Consider the following 12,131-nt stretch of genomic DNA (forward strand, 5'->3'; position numbering starts at 1 on the left):
ACCAGTTCAGGTTGCTTGAATTTTTTTGATTGCTTGGCTTGTATTTACCATGGCCATATGTTTTTTTACGAAGCATTTGTATAATATTGCTGGTCTTGTTTTAGAGTTCAGGAAGCTTGATTTTGAAATTGCTTGCCTTCGTTTCTGATTCGATTGTGATTATAGTAGCATTTAAACTTACAATATTTTTTTTGTTTTTGGGTATTAAGTATGCATGGATGTGTACTGATAATAGACAAAAAGGAAGCAGGTAAGACTGAGAATGAAATTCATGGATTTGTGACAACTAAACTCGTCAATGATTTTTTGCGACCTCCTTGAGTTTTTGTAGTCACAAAAGACCTTTTGTTACACTCACGCCCAAGCTACGGTAAGCTTTGGGACGCTCATGTAACCTTTGTTTACCGTCATATTGAGGTCACATAAACCACTATTTCTCATAGTGAGTATAATAATGGGTCTTTACTTCACCCACACGAAAATCTTTGAGAATTATAAGGGAAAAAGATAACTAGGAGATCATAATTATTGTTAGAGCTAAGAGAATATTAATTTGAAGAAGGTGCTATAAAAATTTATCATGTTCTATCTCCGGAAGTTAATGTCAGCAACGTTGATTCGGTGCACAAGATTGATCGCAAGCTTAAAGTATGTTATATGTTGGAACATGCATTTCATAGACAGATTGAGTGAGATTCAACTGATCCTCGACATTTCAAGGCAAACCAAATGCATACAATCAAATCGAATATGGGTGTGAAAATTTGAAATTCATTAATTCTGCTTTCCGTAATAGGGGAACTGAACTGAAGCGTGTATAAAATTAACTCGGACTTAAGAAACTCCATGTGCTTAATTAATGTAAGTTGGCAATTACTTTTCTTCAATACAATTAGGTTCACATTAACATACAATTAAGATGTTAGGTATATGAACTTTAATTAAGCATAGTCCTGATGCTCATCAAATACATAATTTACGTAGATGAAGTAGGACGACAAAAGCACTTCCCAATTAAACCTTCCAAAATTTGAAATTTATTAATTCTGCTTTTCGTTTAAGTAGATGCAGTACGAGGATAAAGCACTTCCTAATTAATCCTTCCAATTATTCAATTAATTATTGGCACAAGCAGTTGGCTTAAATGAAATCATCTTTCGCTCAATGTCATTCCGACCAAAAAGTTGGTCTATAAGATGTTACCATAAACCGTATAGGGGCCAGTGTGGCCTCTAAAAGAAAAACACATAACGACTTTCGAAATATTCGTAAAAATGTTAAAAGGACATAACTTCACATCTGCACCTCTAAAATGTATTGTAACTTCAGGAATGTGAGGTCGTGAACTAATGTTGCAACAGAGAAGTTCAGAGAGGCTACCCTCGGGTTTAACTCCTTCAACAAGTTGTGCATCAATCATTGAGTACATTACTGACTTCAATTTTGAAAAATACCATTGTGGCAATAATGTCTGTAGACTACTAGAATCAATTAAAATATCTCCTCTTGGAGTTGATCTAGACATAAATTATAGTCTTTGGTCTCCTGCACTAATTGTTTCAAGTGTGAGATGATATAGGGTATCCTTATCAAGCGTGGGACTAGAAACTACCCCGGGACCTGAAACAACTCCTTTTCAGCCAAAGTTGATTTTTCTTGACTTTTGACAGCCTAGGCAATACGAGAATTTACCTGCAATTGTAGCTCCCAACCACGAAACAAGTGAAGTATTGCCACGTCCAAGGCCAATAATGCCAGTAGTTTTTGAAGTGAAGTCGCTTCCATCATTGTTGTGTTTGCAACCAAAGATTGTTTTTGGTAGTGCCACCAGCTGTCCGGATGTTGAACCCAGAGTAATAGCTTCCGTAGCATAATTTCCCCTTGAGAAGCTTGATTTATATTCTATTGAGTATGTGCAATTTCCTTTGGAGCAAGATTTATGAATGTAAGTGGAAGAATTTTTAGGATCAAAAAATGGAGCACCTTGCTTAAAACATTGTGATTGTGGGCAAGGCTCACACTGTATCCATGTTAAGTCACTTCCTATGTCGTTTCAACAGGAGGAGTACCAATTGATATACGCATTAGATAGTTACTCCGACTAGGTATTATATCAGCTTGAAGAGTTTCGCTAAGGTTGCAAAAGGGAGATTTTGGAGAGTTTATGTGGATCAATGCAACACTGATACCTCCAATTTGAACCTTTGTTGGAGAGATAATATAGAGACAAAGAAAGAAGCAAAAGAATGCAAAGCTTAAGGATTTTGCCATTAAAACGACATTGAAGTGTAAAAAGTGAGAATAAGTAAATGATTATAATTGTAAGAGAGATTAACTTGAAAGATTTCTTGCAAACGATCAATTGAAGTATGATTTTACAAAAGCTTCATGACATATTTATAGATTCTACTCGGGTGCTCATCTTAGGGATGTGAAAGTAGGCTTGACATATTTAAACAAATTTCACTTCAATTATACTTCTTCCATTATTAAGGGCAAGACAAGCTTTATGGCATTTAATAGAGTTCGGTCCGAGATTAATGCCAAACATTGTATTAGGCATCAATTTAAGAGATATATTAGATGAAATTTTACTTAAATGGTGGATTGATTCCTTTTGATTGTTGATGATTTGGTATATGTTCTTGTTACATCATGGTTGGCGTAACCATATTTGTTTCACATTGATAACCACATTTATTTGTGCTTAATTTCAACCTATGGATTAACTCAATTAATGCTTTAAAGGAAAGATGTAGACAAGTTTTCATAAATTAACTCAATGTGAAAATTAAGATTATTGGAGACTGAAACATCAAAGTTAAAGTGATGTCTGGTCTGGCATGCATATTTTGTTCTTTAATTAGAGCCAATGTAAACTAGATTTGAGGTCTAATTTATCCTTAGAATCCAAGATTTAGTTAGTCTGCCATATTGGTGTTTCAGTAGAGGCGGATGTAGTGTAGCACCAGCGGGGGCTCAAGCCCCCACTGAAAAAAATACCATTTTTTGTGTAAAAGAAAAATTAATAAATTTTCAAATAGCCCATGTCAAATTATTAAATAATCCAGTCTTTAAATTTTAAACTATTAGTTTAATAATTGTAAAGTAATAATTTGACTTAAAAAATAAAGCCCACGGCCCAAAATATTTATAATCCCAAAACTGAACCGTGAATACCATACTTGTAATTAAGGATTGCCTTTAACGAAAAGAAGAAGTTGCAAGCAACAATTTTGTTCTTTATTCTCAAAATCCCAGTGAAGAAAGCAAAAAGAGAAGGAGGGTGTGATTTATTAATTGTTGTGGGGTTGAGTGGGTGGGACGTGGGATCAACAAGTTGTTGAGTATTAGAAAGTGTATATTTATAAGGGGAAAAATCATCATTTTACATTTCAAGTCTTACTAACACTCTTACTTTTATGTATTTTAGTCTCTTGTAATTTAATTATGTGTGTTTTATTTTAATTAAGTATTTTATGTATTTTAGGGGTATCATGATCATTTCACAATGAACGAGAGATCAGACAGTAAAACAGACATCACTTTTGAACTTAGGACAGTCGAAAACTTTAGGAGGAGTATAAAAGGAAAAATTACACTGTTCACATGTACGGTACTATTCACATATACGGTATTGTCCATGTTACTGTTCACGACACTGTTCACACATACAGAACGATGATGTGGCATTGACTGATGAGGTGTCACGATTCCATTGGATTTAAATTCTTATGCACTGTTGATCGGTGACGTGGTAGTATGTTAGTGCACCAAAAATTATGCGTACGATACATGCATATACACAGGATTATTTTCAACCAAACCGCGTCACTATTCAAGCCGGCTGACTGTTCAAACCGCGTGGTCAAATCGTGTCATTGTTCAAACCGCGTGGTCAAACTGTGTCACTTTTGACTGATGACGTGGCACAATCCTGAGCGTCCAAAATGTTTTTAATCTAATGGCCATGATTTACTCAGTGTATCTATAAAAGGGGGCATTTCCCCCTAATTTGGCATCTCTGAATTCATTTTTGAACTCCATTTTCTGTAATTTCTTCTCTATCTTATATTTTCTATGTATTTTGATAAATTTCCATTTTACCCTAGTTCAATTATGAGTAGCTAATTTTTTTTCAAGCTTGGGTTGAAGGTGAAGTCTCAACATGTGCCATGGGCTTTATTTGGTAAATTTATTTTCTCTTCCCCTCTAATTATTGTGGATGTTTTGACTTTTCGTCGACAAATAGTAATAATCTGGTCTAGATACCTCCCTAGTTTCACCGGCTCCCTAGTACAAGGTTATTATTATTTGGCACGATAAGCCCTTAGCACCATATTGATTAGAGTGTGGTTCATGAGGTGTAGAATTTCCCCTCATGATTTAATTGGCATTAATAAGAAATATTTACCTCATAGTGCATGTTGATGCAGATCCGGATACCCAAGTGCTTCATTTCAATAGATTTCTCCTAAATTTATTCTGGCCATTTTAATTTAAATTTTGGAATATTTCAAACCATTTTCACCACAAATTCATCCACCCTTTTAGAAAATTAATTCTACACACAATTAAAATCTACCTCATCGTGGGATCGACACTCGTCATCATTAATCTATTCTACAATAGATTCATGCACTTGTGAGTTCAATAAAATTTGCATAAGTGAGTTTGCTTTTACATTAATTTTGCATCAGGTAAACATGTTCTTTTCAATTAATTTTTTTCAAATTAAGTTAATAATTTCATATTTTATTCTTTTTCACGTCAACACATCTCTATACAAATTGTAATTGTTCAAGTGACTAATTCTAGTCTTTACAGTTTTTTTTTTGGTGATTTTGTTTATAAATATTAGTAAATTAATTTTTTCAATTGTAATTAATTTATTTTTATATAAGTACTCATATATATAATTTTGAAATAGATATGGAAAAATATTTTAAAAGAAAATAAGTGATACCGCCATTTTTAGAGAGAAATGAAAGTGGTCTAGAAAAGCAAAATAAGTTTGACTTAGAATTGCTAGAACTTCCTTCCGATTCTGGACAACGACCTCAAATTTCTTTTTACAATCTTAATGTTCGAGATGAAGTTTGTAGAGCATATTTATAAATGGGTCCTTGCCAACCTAAATTCCACAAATTTTTGTAAGTCTAAATTTACGCAACAACAGCGATGATTTAATCCTGCTTGGTTCAATAAATACGAAAATTGGTTAGAATATAGTATATTAAAGAATGCTGCATATTGTTTATGATGTTATCTTTTCAAACTAGAAATTTGTGAGCAAGCAAGTGGTGAGACATTTACAAAAAATAGGTTCTTAAATTGGAAAAACCAAAAAGATTAAAAGAGCATGTTGGAGGTCTTAATAGTGCTCACAACAAGGCCGTGGATTATTGTGAAGATTTAATGAAACAAGAGCAGCATGTTCGGACATTTTTCAAAAAACATTTTGATCAAGATAAAAAAGATTATCGAACTCGCATGTTTACATCCATTGATGTTGTTCGGCTTCTTTTAGAACAATGGCTTGCATTTCATGGTCATGATTAATCTGATAATTCAAGTAACCAAGGAAATTATCTTCGAATTTTGAGATTTCTTGCCAATCACGATAAAAATATTAAAAGAGTTACTTTGAAGAACACTCCTGGAAATAACATGTTGATTGCTCCTTCAATTCAAAAGATATTATAAGGGCTTGTTCTATTGAGGTTACCAATGCTATTATTAGAGACGTAAGTGATGCATTATTTTATGTTTTAATTGATGAATCCCGTGATGCATCTATGAAGGAGAGATAACTGTTGTATTACGATATGTAGATAAGAATAAATCTGTCATTGAGCGTTTTATAGGTCTTAAGCACGTTACTAGTACCACTACTATCTCACTCAAGGAAGCTTTTGATCAGTTATTTTCTAAGCATGGATTGAGTATATTTAGGCTGCGCGGGCAAGGTTATAATGAGGCTGGCAACATGCAAGGCAAGTTCAATGGTCTTAGAACACTTATTATGAATGAGAATGAGTGTGCTTATTATATACATTGTTTTGCTCATCAACTACAATTAGCTATTATGGCTGTCGCAAATAAGCATGATCAAGTTAATTATTTCTTCAATGTAGGTGCTAACGTTGTCAATGTTGTTGGGGCTTCATGTAAACTGATAACTCTATGAAATGAGAGTTATCATGACATTTTTAGACTTTAATCAAGATTACATTGAGAGTAAATAACATGTTTTTATTGCATTTTAGTTTATTCTTCATAAATTTTGTTTGATTTAGAATAAATTATGTGCTTAAATCATATGTATAATTATAGGTGTTTGGAAGCTCAAATTCCAAGGAAGGAATGCTAATGCAATAGGCTTACAAAAGATGAGAAAGAATTTGGCTACAAAAGAATAAAAAAAAAACTAGAACAGTGTAGATGTTGTAGTCACTGCTGTAGCAAGCGTTGTTGTAGCAATCTTAGAACAATGATAGAAAATATTTTGCAGAATCTTGTGATCTTTAGTTTCCTAATCTGGAAGATGCGAGACTTAGGCTTTCATTTACCTTAATTTTCAAATATAAAAGGAGCACACATTATATTAAAGGGGGGGGGGGGCGTCAATCACAAACATAAGAAAACAAGAAAGAAGACAAAGAAGAAGATTGAAGAGAAGGAGGCAAGTCTGCACCAATAACAAAATCTGCAGAATATTTGGAATTCAACTTTTCTCATTCAACTCTTGTTCTTTTCCTTTATTCTTTGGTTGGAAATATGTACTTGATGGCTGGAACTTTGTAGTTAGATTTTCTTTTACAAGTTATGAACTAAATTTGATTGTAGTTGAGTGACAAACAATTTAGATGGGTTCTTGACTGTTCTTATGAGTTGCTGCATGTTTGCTGTAGCACTTTGCTTTAATAAATCTTATTACATTCATTATTTCGGTTGACTTCCCATTTAATGATACTAGTTAAGAGAGAGCCACAAAATGGTCTGTCTTAGTAGAACTTATTAGAGCAATACTTGATCTTAACTCTTAAGTGAGATTCCTGGATTGAGTTTAACTTGAATCCCAAAAGGATCACACTTGATTTAAGATTTATGATGAACTAGACATAGGGATTCACATTGTATGGTAGAAAGAGTATATGTTTGTAATGCCGTATCTTCTGTGACATAACAACTGGTCATCGTTAGGTTACATAAAGGTATGGAATGTCCAACATGCGATGGCTGAGGATGCAAAGTCATTCTGCCCAGTACTGTAGCAATCAGTGTTAGCTTGAACAAAACAATCACCCCATCAAGAAAGTTTGATCATTCAGTTACCCTATTCCTATTGAATTCTTTTTGTGCAAACCGTGCAATTTAATTTCATTACTGCATTTATGTTGTTAAGTTGTTAATCTTATTAGTCAATCAACTTTATTTATTTTATTAAGTTAAGATAGAAGAAAGTTTGCACCGTCGTAATTGTTGTAGCATTTTTAGTAGCATCAGTCCATGTGGAGACGATCTTGAATACTCATCACTTTATTACTTGTTGTGTACACTTGCACATTGACATCAATAAGATTTGAATTTTTACCAACGTAAACGCAGAGATATTCTTCGAGAGAAGCAATTGCTTTCAGTTGTTGAAGCACTTGAAAATGATGACCTACCGAGTGAGCAAGACCAAAATCAAGAGACTACATTGAAATGTTTTGGTGATACACGTTGGGGCTCACATTATGGTACGTTGCTTTGCATAATCTCTTTGTTTCCACATATAATTAGTGTGCTTGAGATAATGGCAAAAGATAAGTCAAACTCTAGCGACCAGAGATTTCAAGCAAATTATTTAGTAGAGTTTATGCAATCTTTTGATTTTGTGCTTAGTTTATATTTGATGAGGGATATGCTTGCACTTTCAAATGAGTTGTCACAAGCACTTTGTTGTGCAAATTTTATTGCACTCGCAAGTGCACGAATCTATTATAGAATATATTAATGGTGACGAGTGTCGATCTCACGAGGAGGTGGATTTAAATTATGTGTAGAGTTAATTTTCTAAGTGGGTGGTTGGATTTGAGGTGAAAGTGATTTAAACTTATCCTACAATTTAAATTAAAATGACGAGAATATATTAAAGTGAAATCTATTGAAATAAAGTACTTGAGTATCTGGATTTGCATCAACATGATCCATGGGCTAAATATTCCTTATTATTGTCAATTAAATCATGAGGGGGGTTTCCACTCTTCATGAATCACGCTCTAATCAATATAGTACTAAGGGCTTATCGTGCCAAATTGTAATAACCTTGTACTAGGGAGTCGGTTAAACAAGTGCGGTATCTGGACAAGATTATTACTATTGTTACCCTAAAGGGCTACATATAATGTAATTTTGATGATAACAAACATGTGTATTAAGCGATTTAATAAATATTGTATTTCACAATTTTCACTAGTTTTTTAAGGATAATATTTATGCAAGTGAATCAAGTGAAATCAAGTTGAAGACACTAAACGAACAACGGCGAAATCAAGAATAAAGCTTAGAGCTCAACGGATAAATTATTGTGACAAATTCTTGTAAAGCTGGTATGATTTAATTGATGCATGATTTAGCATTTGAGAAGCTCAAGAGATTAATTCAATAATTACTTTTCATAAACTAAAAGGTTTTATTCTTATAAAGTAGAGCATTTTGTGGATTTGAGTAATTTGGACTTAAATCCAAAGTTTTGAAATCTTTGATTTTAATAAGTATTATTATTGAATTTCGGAGTTGGACCTTTTTACAAACATTTGAAATGTTTTGGGCTATACTATAATTTTTGAATATTTTGGACTAAAGTGAAAGATTTTGAGAACTTTGAAAAATATGGGGTATTATGTTAAAAATGACCTCTTTGAGAAATAATAATATATTTGGGCCATAGCATAATTTTAGAAAGTTTTGGAAAGATAATGATTATTAGCAAAGTAGTTGAAATTGGACTTATTTGAAAAGTTTTATGATGTTTTGGGCTATAGTAGAATGATAAAAACTTTTGGGCTAAAGTGTAATTTTAGTGAACAATGTTACTGTAGTAAAATTCAAAAATAACGGTAATATCACTGTTACAAGTGGCTAGCCGGATAAATCAAGCGGCTAACTGCTTGGGCACTGGAATTTAGCTATAACGGCTAGTTTTCGGGCTCTAACTATAAAAACTCAACTCTAACTTCATTTTAAAAACTAATGCAAGTATAAATAAGATCATATAACATATATTGAGCTTCTATTTTGCAAATCATCATTTATTGAATCATCATTGAGCTATAATTTGTTTATCCACTCTTAAAGAGAGTTTCATTGTTGTGATTTTTATTTCTCATCAAATTATGAGTGTACAAGTGTGAGAAACACTTGGGGTGAAGAGATTGTAGAGATAATCTCTTGTTGCAAAGGTCCATTGACAACTTGGAAGTCAATTGTAAACATTTGAAGCATTGTGAGGCTTGTATAGTGAAATCCTCAAGCCGGGTGAGCTTAGAAGCGTGGACATAGGCAGGGATAGCCGAACCATGTAAAATCCTTGTGTTTGTTTTCTCTTTCCTTACTCTTTTAATATTGTGCTTGATTGAATTTATTGTTTTTTATTTAATTAAGGCAATAGATTAAATTGTTGTGCGAATTGTATTGTATAAGATTTAAAATCCCAATTCACCCCCCGCTTGGGTTGCATAACTTGCATTTCAACTATTTGTTGACGAAAAGTCAAAACATCCACAATAATAAGAGGGGAAGAGAAAGTAAATTTACCAAATAAAGCCCATGACACATGTTGAGACTTCACGTTTAACCCAAGCTTGAGAGAAAATTAGCTACTCACAATTAAACTAGGAGTAAAATAGAAATTTATTAAAATACATAGAAAATACAAGATCGAGAATGAATTATAGAAAATGGAACTCAAAAATGAATTCAGGGGAACCAAATTAGAGGGAGCCCCCTTTGTATAGATACATTGAGTGAATCATGGTGATCAGATTAAAAATATTTTGGACGCTCAGGATTGCGCCATATCATCGGTCAACAGTACGTAGTTTGACCACACGGTTTAAATAGTGACGCGGTTTGACCACGTGGTTTGAATATTGATGCGGTTTGAACAGTTAGGCGGATTAAATAGTGACGCGCTTAATCCCGTGTATATTCATGTACCGTACACATAATTTTTTGTCCACTAATATGCTGCCACGTCGCTGATCAACAGTATATAAGAATTTTAGTCCAATAGAATCATAACACCTCATCATTGATGTCCCTAACATGAATGATGCTTTTGTGCTATGAGGTCGATCACGACGTAAGGCTCGAGAGATCTTAAACATGGATTATTTTCAAGTTGAATTATTTTTTGTTGTTTTAGATTTGCAACTTCAAGAGCTAAATAATTGTTTCAATGAGGTGAATATGGAATTGTTTCTTTGTTTGGCATGTCTATGTCCAAATGACACATTTGCTGCTTTTGGTAAGGACAAGTTAGTACGTCTTGCTTAATTTTATCCAAAGGATTTTTCACCAATAGAGCTTATAGCACTTAAGACTCAGCTTCAAAATAACGTAATGGATATGCGTTCCAGTACAGAGTTTGTAGGATTGAAGGGAATCGGTGACCTTGATAAAAGAATGGTTGAGACAAGAAAGATAAGGTGTATCTATTAGTATCTTTGTTGATGACATTAGCATTAGTTCTTCCAGTTTCTATGGCCACAGTAGAGAGAAGAACATTTTCAGCAATGAAATTTGTGAAGAATGAACTTCGGAATCGGATGGGAGATGAATGGATGAATAATAATTTGATTGTTTATATAGAAAAAGATGTATTTAATAGTATTGATAATGAGTTTATTGCACAACGTTTTCAGAATATGAAATCGCGTAGAGAACAATTGTAAATGTGTTACCAAAAATTTTATATATTCAAGTTTCAATTTTTACATTTTGCTGTTATTTAATTTAGCCCCCGGTAAATTATTTTTCTAAATCCGCCACTGTGTTTCAGTGTTAAAATTGAGAACTAAAAAGGGCATCTTTTTTAGTAGTTGGTTCTTATCACTTCGGTCAAGTATATACAAGGACCCTTGGTTTGACAATTAAGTTACTCCTACGTAAACTTGCAATTTGTCTGTCGTAAATTGTTGATTATACATGAAAATTTGGGCGCTTCTACCCTCTATTAAAGAGTTGTAAACCTGTTGAACATTCCTATTACCATCAAAATTAAGTTTCTGATATCTTAGTTGATCATTGACAGTAGCCCTTTGCTTGTAGTTGTGGACTATTGATACAACAACTATATGCAGCAGTTTAGCACTCCAGTGGCTACAAGTTGGAAAGTGGAGCTTGGCATATTTTGGCCCAAGATATTCGCATGATGCCATAACAGAACCATTATAATCTAAGCAAGTTTTGTGATGTTTTTAATTTAAATATAAATAAATCTATAATGTATTATCATTTAAAAAAAAATACATTACTCATATGTTATAAAACCAACCGTGAACTATTACTAGTGGTATTTTAAGGTATTGTATCTCACAGTTTGGACACCATTAAATAGATCACTGATGTTCATAATCTAAAAAAGTAAAATGCAATAAGAAATTAAATCATAGATAAAGGAAAGATAAGTGAAAAGGATTGTTAGTCCCCTAACATTTTTGGGGAAAGGGATATAAAATCTCTTAATATCTTAAAAATGACATGTAACCCCTAAATTCTACTAACTTTCAATTCATTTTAACTGAGAAAAGAATAATATAATATATTTATAAACAAAAAACACTTGTATTTATAAGAAATGACGTGTAAAATTTTTAAAAATATTCCTTCCTGAAAGACTAAAATTGTGCCTGCGATTGCTTTGAAAATTAACAAAATTTAGGGTTATATATCTTTTTTTAAAATATTAGGGATTTTATATTTCTTTCTCCAAACATTTAGACGCTACAGTTCCATCTGTTTATTATTAATTTATTATGCTACAGATAAGAAAACGCGCCAAGGTGCCGCCTTAATTTGAAATTCAAATAATCAGAGAGCCGTTACCGCTCCAAATCAAAAACCCTAATAAAACCCCGCCA

The 12,131-nt window shown here is 32.9% G+C and overlaps 1 pseudogene; it reads right to left on the reverse strand.

Annotated features, from left to right (window-relative positions):
• Positions 1-1,110: 1,110 nt before the first annotated feature.
• LOC112099274 lies at positions 1,111-2,350 on the reverse strand (annotated as a pseudogene).
• Positions 2,351-12,131: the final 9,781 nt, after the last annotated feature.

Source organism: Citrus clementina, unplaced genomic scaffold, assembly GCF_000493195.1.
Source record: "Citrus clementina cultivar Clemenules unplaced genomic scaffold, Citrus_clementina_v1.0 scaffold_4, whole genome shotgun sequence".
Classification (NCBI taxonomy): Eukaryota; Viridiplantae; Streptophyta; class Magnoliopsida; order Sapindales; family Rutaceae; genus Citrus; species Citrus x clementina.